At 36.8% G+C, this 11,584-nt stretch overlaps 1 pseudogene; it reads right to left on the bottom strand.

Annotated features, from left to right (window-relative positions):
- Positions 1-8,487: 8,487 nt before the first annotated feature.
- Positions 8,488-11,584, bottom strand: part of LOC139707012 (transcription factor JunD-like) — a 99,583-nt pseudogene continuing 96,486 nt past the window's right edge.

The following is an 11,584-nucleotide window of genomic DNA, read 5'->3' as shown; positions in this document are numbered from 1 at the left end:
TTTCAATGATACTTGAGCCCACAATTAATTTAAATGAGGAAAAAGTTGGGCCTTGAAAAAGAAACTCTATAAGTTCAATAAATCTAATCACTTTTCTCTCAAAAGTAACATTGGTTGTTAAATCAATCCTATAAATAATTTTTACTTTCCAGCATAAAACATTACTCGCTCTAAATAAGTGGATGGCAGTCTACATCCAAAGTTTCTATAAAATGGGCTGACTATTCCCCACTGATATTAATCAAGAACTACTTCTGCCCTAACTACTGTAGGAGAATAGTTGCTAGTATAGTTCATGTTTTACATCAAGAAACCGAAAATAATATAATTTCATGTTGAAAACAGTACTGATGCCTAAATACCATGATACAGTCCTATAAAAAATTATAGCTTCAGAATAAAAACCTGAAGGGCCCTTTTAAATATGACAGCATTTAGTGAATCAGGTTCCAACATTGTTTACAGCTCTAAAAAAATGACAGTAAAATAAAATAAAACAATATTAAAATTCGGCAATTTATAGAAAAATAAGGAAGTATTAAATAAAATAAAGTAATATATACAGTACATGTTTACATGTACTTTACCTAAATAATTGGGCTGTTATTGTAAAAATCAAAATTTCCACAACTAAAGAGGAATCCTCCTCCTGATATTCACGCTGTCATAATTAAAGAAATAGTCTTTTTTTTACATGACTAATGTGGATAAATATAGTACAAGTGAATGAAACTAATAGGTATATGATTAAGCGTTTTATTTATGACTTTTTAAAGTTGTTGATTGACCTTTGCTTTACTTGTTTATTTATATGTAGGATACAGAATCAAACCCAATGCCTCACACATGCAAGGCAGGAGCTCTGCCACTGAGCCACAACCCCAGCCCATGATTATGTTCTAATAACCACTAATAATAATCTAAAAATATAATGAGGATATCTACATTATAAAATAAATACAAGCCCAAAATAGATAACCAATAACAATTAGGCCTGAATTATTTTCACATACTCTATTCATTACAGGGATTCCTTGATTCTATAGTGGTTTTACCAAAGGCCTGAAGAAGTATTTCCTAGCACTTGGCCACCATCTACTCTTCTAAAATAGAGGAAATGTATATGGTAGAATTTTGCTGAAATGAATTAAATTCATATATTCAGGGATAACAATATTTCTCAAATATGCTATGGACCTGAGAGTATTTATATTGAGGAAAAGAATTACGTTTAAAAAAAATTTGAGGGCTGAGGTTGTGACTCAGTGATAGAGCACTCACCTAGAACATGCAAGGTCCTGGGTTCAATCCTCAGCACTACATATAGAAAAATAAAGTTATTATGTGCATCTACAACTAAAAAAATATTTTTTAAAAAATGCTTAACATGTAAAACTTTATGTGATGTCTATTTTAACCACAATACAGTGTTTAAAATGGAAAACAAACAACTGAGGGGTTCCAGTGAAGGAGCAGTGAGTCTAAAAGAACAGAGAGGTGAGTTGTCAGTGAGGATGGCAGGTGACTCAACTTCAATACATATATTAGATGGTGCCACATGCTGGGATATCCATCCTGGTGAGGTGTTCATTTGAGGATTCATTTGGGAGGGTTTAGTTGGTGATGGCAGGCTGTTCATAAATCCTTGCCTGAAATTTTGGTTGAATAAGTCATTATGCCATTAGCGATATTAATATTGGGTCAGAGGAAAACATACAACTTTTGTTTTCAACATACAACTGAATGAAGGTCATAAATATAACAAATGTGGCCTTCTATTAGAGTTTTTTAAAGTGACAGATTTCTGAAAATAAGAAATGACACCTTCATTTGGGACATGTAAACCTCTATTCAAAATATGTATATACTTTACGTACCCATAGGAAAATTCTGTGATATAAATTACATGATGCACTTTTTCCTGAGTCCCCTCTCTTCCATTAGCCCATGACTCTAAGAAGAGCACCTCCTAGAGGCTGTAGGGCCTGCTGCCTTAGAGCATTGAGCTCTGCCCTGAGCAACCTTGAAAGTGGCTCTCTGGTGAGGTCCAGAGAAAGGCAGGAATGGAGAAGTTCGGGCAGGGCAATGACATGGCATGACAAGAACTATCCTGGAAGATGCTGCCTTCTGTCTGGAGGATCTACTAGAAGAATAGGTGTTGAAAGGAATTGTGACATCAGGGAACTTGGGGGAGGAACCATGCAAAGCATGCTGAGAAACCTGGCTTCACCTTAGAACTTTTCAGTGAACCTTTCTCTAACTGTGCCTGGAGAGGTGTGTGGCTGTCTGCACTTGGGACAAAGTACCTAGTGGCTCTTCCTTCATCAAGGATAAAATCAGAGCCTTAAGTGAGACCCTGTCTTTTTTATGACTGGCTTCTTTGAGTTGGCCTAATATTTTCAAGGTTTATTCATATAATAGCATGTCATCAGTATTCCATTCTTTCTATTGCAGAACAACATTCCATTAGATGGAAATGCCATATTTATTAATCTGTATTGTTATTTGACTGAATCACTTGTACTTTTTGGCTATTTGAATAATGCTGCTGTGAATACTCATATACCTTTGATTCTCTTGGGTGTACACTTAGAGTAGGATTGCTGGGTCATTTAGTAAGTCTGTGACTAACATGGAAGGAGTTACCAGACTGTACAGTAACCTCTGCAATATGACACCCTATTTGCTACTTGACCAAGCACATGTCCATCTAGATTGGCCAGAGACCAAGGCACATTGAACCCAAAATGGACTGTTAGTTCCTTCAAGTGCATAGCTCCATGTGGTTACCACAAAGGTCTCTTCCTAGGATGTCATCCAAAGGGGCACATTAGCAGATTCTTTCTTAATCCATCCATGTAGGAATCAGTTATTGATTGTATGGGTGAGAGATAATTACATTTATATTAAACATCCAAAATTAGAAAATCATAGAGTTAGGAAGGAGAGAGTTTGTTGCCAGGGACTTGGAAGGCATTTAAGTGGTTGATTAACAGATTAAATTAATTAAATCAGTTATTAAAATGTTTAAAACAAGGTAATTGTGGTAATTTTACCACAAAATTGTAAATGTCAATACTTAATTAATTTTTTGATGGGCACTCTTATGAGAATTAAACCTCAATAACACCAATAAGAAAAAAAAAATTGTGAAAACACTGAAGTCTATACAATTATAGCCAGAGGTTACAGAAATGAACTATGTGTTTGGACATAACTTTCTTATCTTTGTATTTGAACAGATGACCAGAGTAACTGCATGATGTAGAATCACAAATATAGAATTCTGACTACAATGAGTCATACTCACTGTATGCATAATATTCCAAAATATTTCCTATCATTATTAATATTTTAAAATAACAAATAAAATATAATAAAAAGAAAGAAACTATGGAGTTGTAGTCACCCACATGTACTCTGCATCATGAGACTAAAGCTTGGATGGTAACACTGGATAACAGAATTCAATAGCTTTCTCTGTGTCAGACATTCATTTTTTACTTTGTCCTTATCTTTCCATTATTTTGAGTCCTGATTGGAAGACTTCTAATCTTACAGATGAGTACACTAAGTTTGAGGGATGACTGATTGTCCCAGGGTCACCATCAATGCAGACTAAGGCTCTCACAATTAATTTGTGTGATTTACAATTTACTGTATCATGTATCACAATACAAGTCCATGTTTTTTTGTTGTTTGTTTGTTTGTTTTGGTTTGGTTTGGTTTGCCACCCCCCTCCCCACTGTAGGAGGAGGAGAAATTAAAACAAGAGGTAGAAATTACAACAGGGCACCAAGAAACATATGCATAAACTCTCAATGTAAAAAACTTGATTGTGGTCACTGTTATATTGGTAAATAGGTATGTCCAAACATGACAAAATATGAATTATATATGTATATTTTATTGTATTTTGGTATTACCCTAATACAATGGTTTTACATTTGAATGAAAGAAATAAATATATTCCTCAGAAAACAAACTATATATTTGGAAAGCATAGAAAAAATTACTGAATATTATATGTCATTAATAAATTACAAATTAAACAACCTATAAAAATTTACAAAATTTCAAACCTCACAATATCAAGAGCTGGCAAAGATGTGGAACAAGAAGAACTCTCGTACACTGCTGTTGGGATCACAAAATTGGACAGCCACTGTGGAAGACAGTTTGGTAGCTTCTTAAAATTACAATATGCACTTAATATGGTTCACTAATTGTATTTCTCACTGTTATTTCAATGGAATTAAAAACTAAGTCCACACAAAACCCACATACAAATGTCCACAGCTTCTTCATTCATGATTGCCCAAAACAGGAAGCAGCTAAGAGAGACTTTAGTAGCTATTTACCTGTTATTAATGTAAACACTGTGATACATCCATACACTGGAGGGTCATTCAAAACTTAAAAAAAATGAAATTTACTATCAAACATAAAAATAATGTAGGCATCATAAATTTATATTTGCCAGAAAGAATATATTGTCTGAAATGTCATATTTGTGAGATTATGTAAAAGTCAAAACATTAAAAATGTTAAACATTGCCAAGAAATCAGGGAGAGTACAAGATGCTAAAGAGGTGAAGAACAGGGACTTCTGGTGTGGTGAATATACTCTGTAAGACACCATCATGAAGAAAATTGACATTATTCTTTGTCAATGCTTTAAAAACTGTAAAATTAGTGTTTTAATAAATAATTAAACTATTCATTGCCATTAATAATTACTTAATACCAAAACTATTGGAAAAATATTTTGATTTTTTGCTTATATCAAATATTTCTCAGTCATATAGAAAGAAAAAAGTAGTGAAAACTCTAAATAAGGGAAGGCGTATCATATCAAGGTACTTACTATGTGCTTCATTTTCCTGTAAATCTAAAACTCTTCTTAAAATAAAGTCTGTTCATTAAAACAATCAGAGAAGGTTTGCTGATTTTCCTTGCCTCAAACATGCACAGCCCTAGGACTGGTCCTCAATAATAAAACTTGTACTAAGAATAAATAATTTCCAACAACCTTATTTTTCTTTCTTTTTTTTTTCTATTTTTACAATTTTCATTATCTTTTTAGAGAACAGTGAACATAAGTCCTTAGTGAATAAACTAGTACCTTACATTCAAAAGATGCTTTTACATCAATAAAAAATGGTTATTCATCACTCTGCTACATAGGTAGTAATTCTTCGAATACTAAGGAAAAGATGTTCTAAACATTTTTTACTACACTCATATTCATGTGAAAATTATCTGAGATTTTTTAAGTCTACCTCACTTCCAATATACTACCTATAAAATTAGAGTACTTTCTTTTTCTTACTCAATAAATCTCTGGTTGAAATAAATAAAGATAGTCCAAGTAAAGAGGTGTGCTGATACACATTAAAGGCCAGATAAATTGTGGGTGATATTACTGAGAAACACAGTCCAATTGATCTGATAAATAGTAGGCATTTGGTAATACTGAGAGCTCCATATTCTTTCTTCATTTTTTAATAAATTAACCCTTTTCGGGTAGATCTTGCATTTCTGAGCTTTGGTAGTTACTAACACTAACCTACCCCAAACAGATAACAGGGACTTTGAGTCATTTCTGTCCAGATCAAGTTCCATTACGCTCACAACAATATTTAGTAGAGTTGGACATAATCAGGGCCAGTCAGGACCTTCGCTTACATTCTCAGCTAAGGTTAACAGAAAAGAGGTTCTCATTTTGGTTCCTAGAATGGGAAAAAGAAAATCCTGCATGATTGGCAACCACAGTTCTTTTTTTCCACAGTTCTTAAACTACCTGCCCATGGCTAAGCTGGACTGTACAGTGGCTGAAGAAATTATCTTCAAGCACAGATTAGTTCATAATCACAATGTATATCTGCTATATATTCAACATGATGAGTGTGAGAGAATGAGAAGATGGACTATAATGGAAAGGGAGTAATTGGAAGGAAAACTGGCTCCCTCAGGAAGAAGTTGTTTAACCTGTCTTCATTCCCAAATGAAAAAAAATTAAAAGTCAAATGTCTTTTTTTCTTTCTCTCTTCTCTATTTTCTTCCTTCCTCATTTTATTGGTTATTTCCATCTTATCTCTCACTCTCCATTCATTCCTTGATTTCTTTCTAAGAGAAGATGTCTCAGTTCACTCTTCATATTTACTTCTCACAAACTAGTCATTTGGAAAATAAAGCTCTATGGGAGGCATATCCATTTATATTAGGTGTCATTACTCTGAATTGGTTTTAGTTGAAAAACCTGAAAAATATATTTTAAAAGTATACACACTCACATAAAACATTAGTTTTTTTTTTGTTGTTGTTGTTTGATTGTTTGTTTAATTTATTTTCTTATACAACAAGCCATACACGTCCAGGGTCTAATGAGAGGTCTTACATTGTTTTGCGAGGAACACAACCAAAAACAAACAACCAAAAAAAAAAAAAAAAGACAACATCAATAAATACCAAATTATTTTCTATTACATTACTGACTTTTCTGTAATAAGAGCAGTTTATAATAATTTAGAGAAAGGTATTTTATCTTTTTCTGAGAAGTATTCAAACTTTCAAAGGAATTTTCACTGATTTTTCACCCAAATATCAAAGGATGATTTTGTTCATTGAAAACTTTCAAGAAAAAATGCTCTTCAAAGACAATTTAAATTCTTTCAAAGAATGACACTTTGGGTGTTTGGGTAAAGTAAACATTTTCTACAGAAATTTTTGTAATTTTAAAAGAAAAAGGTAAACGGATCATCAGAGTACAGCGTTGCCCCAAATATCTGAATCCACACATTGATGTCAGGATGGCTAAATCTTGGAAAAAAATGAATTTTTTTTGAAGAAGACTATAAGACCTTCATATATATTTCTTTGTACCCATGAGTCTTTCAGGAACTCTGAGACTATTCTGTAAGCAGAACCAGAGTTAATGAATATTGCAATATTTTTCAAAGTGTAGCCATTTATCTGAGAAAACTTTTTGTTATTACTGAGTTTATTCATGGAAAATAGTCATTTTTTCTTCTCGGTTATAGATGTGTTAAAGACAGTTGAACAAGTTGAACTTGATAGTTCCTTCAACCACAGCCTGGTTTATTAGTTTCCCTTGAAATGAAGCATTTTATTGAATTTGTTACAAATATGTGTGTAAACTATTACCTTCTAGACTGTACTCAGAAGCAAGAAAACTGATGATCTATTTGCTTAACTTTGTTGCTTTCTACAAAACATCCCTAGGCTTCACATTTGGGTTTTCAGCAAAATTCAACATGATGTTCATGATAGAGCTCCTCTTATTTCCCTATTTCTTAACACTGCAATAGTATCTTATATCCTCCTACTCTACAAACACCTAAATGTCTTAGTGTAGTAATTATCTCAATACACAAACATAAAAATATTGATTCAACTTTTCATGGAACTTAGATTTTAATTCAGAAATATTTTATAATCTTCAACCTGCTCTCATGCAGTCTTTGTCACTTCCCTTGAATGATATACTTGTGTTTTGTTTATTTCAAAGTTTTTATATTTATTTCAGGAGAATTATGTGAAGTATGAATAACATTAAATTCAATTAGAAATAAATTTTATAATATTGGAGAGTTAGAGTGTTAAAATATTTTATCTCATTATTTCATATTTCCATGTAGAGACTCTGATAGAAATTATAGCTAAAACTGTTGTATGGATCAAAAATTTAAGATGTGGGCTAAAATGCTTGAGTAAAGTACCCAAATTGATGTGATGGCTGTGTTATTTAATGCAGTTTTACCAAGTGATCACAAAACATTGGATACACACACACACACACACACATACACATTTTCACATACATGTTTAAAGAAAGGAGTCTTGGAGATGTCAGTCTTCTTCTGGGGAAAACAAAAAATGTTCAACAATATTGTTATTTGAGGACTAACATTTGCTAAAGCAGGCTAATGTTAGAGTAGGCATTTCTCCTCTAAAGTATAAAGTCTTGAGTATATTACATTAATTCTCACAAGCCAGGGATTATCACAAGCCTAACAACTAAGAAAAACCCAGGATCAGAGGAATTCTCAGCCCAGTTCTACAAGAAGTTGAAAAAAGAATGAACACCAATTCTTCTAAAATTATTTTATGAAATAGAAAATATTAAAGACCTTCTAACCTCATTCTATGAAACTGATATCAACCTGATGCAAAAACCAGACAAAGACACATCAAGGAAAGAACATTTCAGACCAGTATTCCTGATGAACAGAGATGTCATAATTCTCAATAAAATTATGGCAAACAGCATACAAAATCATATTAAAAAGATAGTACAACATGATCAGTGGGCTTTGTCCCAGAGATGCAGGGTTGGTTCAATACATAGAAATCAATAAACATATTTTTAATTAAATAGATGTAAAGACAAGAATAAAAAAAATTATCTCAATAAATGCAGAAAAAAAAACATTTGACTAAATACATAGTCAAAATACTAGAAAACTATGTATAATAGAAATATGTCTTAATACTATAAAAACTATCTATGGTAAACACATGGACAATATTCTCCTCCTCCTCCTCCTCCTCCTCCTCCTCCTCCTCCTCCTCCTCCTCCTCCTCCTCCTCCTCCTCTTCCTTCTCCTCCTCCTCTTCCTTCTTCTTCTTTTTGGAGTAAGGAGACTTTACTGAAAACAGAAAACAGGGAACAAAGATTTACAAACAGGAATGTGGACTCCTAGCAAAACAAAAACAAAGAACAAAAAGGGCAGGGAGGAGGGGTGTTGGAAGGACAAAAGTGGGTAGTGAGAGCAAGGAAAAGGCTTAATATTTTTTTTTTCTTTTTCCCATTTCTTTAAAAAAAAAACACAAGGAAACACACAGGGACACACAACCATTTGTTCACGAATAGAAACATAAATGGGGCAGAATCTAACACTCTGTTCTTCTCTTTCCCAAAAGCAAAACAGAAAAAGAAAAGGCAGCCTGGAGGCTGTGCCCCATAGAGACCCCTTCCGCAGTGGTGTGTAGGAAGGGGCAACCTGCGGGTTTGTGCAACACCTGGCAGCAGCGCAGGGAAAAGAGGCGGGGGGGTGGGTGGAGGTCATGGACTCCACCCCCCTAAAGGAGCAGGGGGTCCAGCTTGTCAAGCCCAGGGCACCCATGGGGATCCCTGGGGACCGGGCCCTCTCCGAGTCCTGGGCACCCTCGGGGAGGTGGTCGCCAGGGTTGCACCCTCCCAAGTCCAGGGCGCTCACGCCATCTCCCTCCCCTTGTGAGCCCGCCCCTCAAGGAGGGGGGCCGCGCATGCACCCAGTGCTTGGGCTCTGTACAAGGGCACCTGATGCTGGGGCAGCAGCTGGCAGCCACTGTTGACATGGCTGAGGACGTTCTGCTTGAGCTGCGCCACCTGCTCAGTCAGCAGGCTCCTGGTGGACGCCAGGTTGTGTTCTGGCTCTTGACCTCTTCACTTTCTCCTCCAGGGAGAGATGCTCCAGTTTGCCCTTGGGGCACTTGGAGGCTGCAATGCGGTTGAGCAGCCGATTGCGCTCAGCCTGGATGTGTTACTGTGTGTCCATGTCGATGAGCGATATCCACAGGCTCTCGCTGAAGCTTGGCAAGTCGGGCACCTTCTGTGGCTCATCCTTGAGCACAGCTAGGCATGGCAGCCCCAGTGCGCGGGGGGGGGGGGGGCGGGGGGGCGGCAGTGACGGGGAGAAGGGAACGGAATTGGAGGTGAAGGGGACATTTGCAGCACCCCCGGCCCCACCCCTGTAGCTGCTCAGGTTCCTGAAGACCGATGTCAGCTGGGGGGTGAGGGTATGGCGCCTGATGCCTGACAGAGGGTCCTCTTGCAGAGGCTGCAGCAGCAGCAGCAGCAGCAGCAGTGGGGCTGCACACTCGCCAAGCTGGTGCTGCTTTTCCAAATCCTCCAGGGCCTTGACAAAGTCCTCGGTGAACTCCTGCTTCTCGTTGGCCAACACCTTGGGGTAGAAGAACTGTGTGCTCCTCGGTGTAGTGGTAACCAGCCCATTGGTCTGGATGATGAGGCACTGGAGCTCAGGAGAGGGGAGCTTGAGCAGCCTCAGGTAGGGCTGGAGAGCAGGCTGTCAGGGGGCACCTGTTGTGTGTGCTGTTTGCAAATGGGGGGGCAGAGTTGGCTCTGCTGGCACCTGTTCCTTCAGGCTCAGCTTCAGGGCATCATTCTTCACCACGCTGCCTGCTGCCCATCTTGGCGCCTCAGGGACAAGTGGGCCAGGGACACAAAGTTGCTGCCACTGCCACTGACGCTATTGCCCAGGCTTCTCAGTGCCTCATCACCATAGAAAAGTGTTTCCACCCTCTGCTGCACCGAAGGCTGTCTCTGCTGGGGGAGGGTGGCCAGGGCCTTTGTCCTGGGGTCTCCCACCCCCTCCCCTGCCCAGTCAGTCCTGGGCCCACCCTGCCAGTGGGCTCTGTGCCTGGCCCTTCTGTGGGGGGCTCCTCAGAAACATTATTATTAAGGGAGAAAAAATTAAAGAATTCCCTCTAAAATTGAAAAAAAGCAAAAAGATGCCTTTTTTGTCATTTTATTCAACATCATCCTTGAAGCTCTATCCAAAACAATTAGAAGAAAGAATTAAAGATAATGAATAGAAAATATAGGAAATCAAACTATCACTATTTGCTAATGACATGCTTCTATATTTAGAAAATCCAAAAAATTTCACCTGAAAACTTTCTTGACTAATAAATTTAGTAAAATAGTATAACATGAAATAAACACTCAGAAACCAAATGAATTTTTATAATGAAGTGTTCGAGTCTGTAAACAAGTCAGGATGGCACCTGGCATTTTGCCAGAGAAATGCTAGAGTCTGTAAACAAGGCTGGATGGCGCCTGGCAAAATGCCAGAGGAAGTGGTTTGTGAAGTAACAAAAGCAAGCCATTAAGTGTGGAGATTCCTTATTGGTTGACTGCTGTATCTAGTTTATGCTAATAAGATAAGCTGTGTGGAATGTATAAATACCGCTCCTGTCCTACAGTAAACAGCTCCCATTCCTGCTGTATCAATGTACACAAGTTGTTCATCACCCCCCCCCCCCCGCCCGCTAGTTTGCTGCAGCCGGACTGCGGCAATGAAGCAATGAATCCAATGTAAAAACAAATTAGGAAAACCACCCCATTAACAATGGCCTCAAAAAGAAAAAGAAAGAATAAAATAAAATACTTGGGAATCAAACTAAAAAAGAGGTAAAATACCTCTACAATGAATACCACAGAACACTAAAGATAGAAATTGAAGATCTGAGAAAATGTAAAGATGTTACATACTCTTGTATAGGCAGAATGATCATAGTCAAAATGGTGATACTAACAAAATAGTTATAGAGATTCAATGCAATTCCTTTTAATCTCCCAATGACATTCTTCATAAAACTATAAAAAGCAATCATGAAATTCATTTGAAAAAATAGGAGAGCCACAATAGCCAAAGCAATTCTCAACAAAATGAGTGAATCAGTAGGCATCACAATACTAGACCTTAAACTATACTACAGAGACATAGTAAAAAAAGAAAAAAAAAGTACCAAAAGACATATAGACCAATCCATACTA

Source organism: Marmota flaviventris, chromosome 9 (genome assembly GCF_047511675.1).
Source record: "Marmota flaviventris isolate mMarFla1 chromosome 9, mMarFla1.hap1, whole genome shotgun sequence".
Lineage (NCBI taxonomy): Eukaryota > Metazoa > Chordata > Mammalia > Rodentia > Sciuridae > Marmota > Marmota flaviventris.
Note: the sequence above shows the minus strand (reverse complement) of the source record. Positions and strands in the feature narration are given on the sequence as shown.